Raw genomic sequence first — 2,606 nt, forward strand, 5'->3', positions numbered from 1 at the left:
ACTATGCGAGACTCTGGGAATCAAACTGTCATTATCCTTAGCATACCACCCACATACCAATGGACAGACGGAACTTACAAATCAGACCCTGGAGCAGTATCTCCGATGCTACACTTCATTCCTCCAGGATGACTGGCTGACTCTCTTGCCGCTGGCCGAGTTCGCTTATAATAATGCGAACCACTCTGCTACTCAACAATCTCCATTTTTTGCCAACTACGGATTCCATCCGACATTTCTACCTGACACAATTCCAGAGAGTCCAGTACCAGCTACACAAGACATGTTACAGTTCTTTTCAACAAATAACAGGGTGCTACAGGAGGCTATCACAAAAGCCCAAGAAGATAGTAAGAAGGCCTTGGATAAAAGAAGGAGAGGCGAGCTTGTTCTGCATCCGGGGGACCAGGTCTGGCTAACCACAACAAATCTAAAGATGTCATGCCCGTCAAGAAAATCAGGACCAAAATTCACGGGTCCATTCAAGGTGAGACGGAAGATTAACGAGGTGGCATATGAGCTCCCTGAATCCTTTAAAATACACCCAGTGTTTCATGTGTCCTTGTTGAAACCCACGGTACCGTATCCATTCCCGAACCTGAGATCTAGGCCTCTGGAGGCCATGAACATTGATGGGGAAGAGGAATTTGAGGTCGAAACAATTCTAGACTGCAGAAAAAGGCCAGAGTCAATTCCTCATTAAATGGAAAAGGAACGGGCCGGAAGAAAACTCATGGGAACCAGCCCAGAACGTCCATGCCCCTAGACTGATTCGGGAATTTTTCGATAACCACCCACACAAGAGAGAGCAATTGGGCATCCGGCGGCTGCCCGTAGGGGGGGGGCAATGTCAGGGCGCGGCTGTTCTGCAGCATCGCGCCGGGCGGCGCATGCGCAGAACACCGACACGCTCTAGTCGGCGGGCGACGGGACCTGGACGAGCACGGCTGCGGCTGCCAGGAATGGACTTGCCAATAATGGTGGGACTCACCTGCCTTGTGGGCTGCAGTACCAGGGCTGGCCAGCGGGTGCTCTCAGCAATCAGAGACTCAACCCTGCAGTCAGCCAAAACACCTGAGGCTGATTGCAGGTGTATTTAAGGGATGGCCAGACCTGCAGTCTGTGCCTTGGTGTGTGTTTTTCTATGGGCCCCTGTATCTTGTTACCTGCATTCCTGTTCCTGTCTGACTGACTCGCTGCCGACCCTGCCTGATCCGGACCTCTGCTGACTTCTCCTGTTTGATCCCTGGCTTGTGACCCCGACCATTCTCTGCCTGACCCCCTGTACCTACCTGCCCGTTAGTTGCTGTACCCGGCTCGTGACCTGACTACTCTCTGCCTGCTCCTCCTGTTCCTACCTGCCCGATTGTTATTGACCCGCCCTGCCTGACTCGCTTGCATTGTATGTATTGTTATCTGTGGGTGGTTTGGTTTGGTTCGCTGTGTTATGTTTTCGTATTGCACTGCGTTTATGTATTGTTAGTATTAATAAATTACATTGTTTATAACATATCTGAAGCCTGCGTTTCCCTGCGTCAGTTCACATACTTCTGGTCATACCCGGAGCCCTGACAGCGGCGATGGCCGCGCGAATGCGCATTCGCGATCACGGACACGCGCCTGGCACCAATGACAGCGCAGGGCGGGCTATTTAAACAGAACTGAGGTATATCAAAATTGGTGTTTGGTCTTATCTGCTCTGTTCCTGATCCTGTGATTATTCTATTGCCGACCTCTGCATTGTACCTGACCCTGCTGACTTCTCCTGATTAACCCCTGGCTTGCCTGACCATCCTTCTGCCTGATCCTTTGTACCGCGACCATTCTCTGCTTACTCCTCTGGTACCTCGCTGCCCGCACATTACTGACCTGGCCTGCCTGACTACGCCTCACGCTACCCAGATGATCCATCCATCCCGCACGGATCGCTCCCTGTCAGTAAGTCTGCCAGCCTCTTCACATCAGACTCCGTTTCTCGCACACCCCTGACGGTGCTCTCTACCATTGCCGGACATACTCAGGGGTCGCGACCTGGTCTCAGTCTGCGCCAAGTCCATCCCCACCATCAGGGGCCCTGGTGAATAGCAGATTGGGACTTAGACCTCGTGCCCTGAGGAACTCCGCGCTGTGGGCTGCTAGAGCCGGGCAGATCCTAACAGTAGGTCTCTCATATTCCAAGATATGAGACATAGGGGAAAAATTGATTTGAAAAGTGTTCATCTAATTTTGTCACCTATGCTGAGTTAAGTTTATTAGACCAGAGTCCCTTTCAACTCCTGGGAAGGCTCTGTTATCTTTTCACGTGGTGTGAAATTACACATGTTCTCTGGGCAGTGTGGCACCACGTGGCTCCCTACTGAGATCTGGCCTGTGACACTTTTAACACACACATCTGTCACTGTGCCTCTCAGGAAGGGAGGGGGGAACGAGAATGAGGGAATAACATATATCAGGAGGGTCAATTCCTCCGCCAAGATGGAGGTTGAAGCCAAAATGGTTGAACCGCGTCCATCTCTGATGCGCATGTTTGCAACAGGCAGGGGTGGAAGGAAGGGTGGGAAGGAGGGAGAGGTGAAGGAAGTGAGAGAAGGGTGGAAGTAGGGGTG

Source organism: Staurois parvus, unplaced genomic scaffold (assembly GCF_062004578.1).
Source record: "Staurois parvus isolate SC_StPar_1 unplaced genomic scaffold, SC_StPar_1.0 ptg000185l, whole genome shotgun sequence".
In the NCBI taxonomy this organism is placed as follows: domain Eukaryota; kingdom Metazoa; phylum Chordata; class Amphibia; order Anura; family Ranidae; genus Staurois; species Staurois parvus.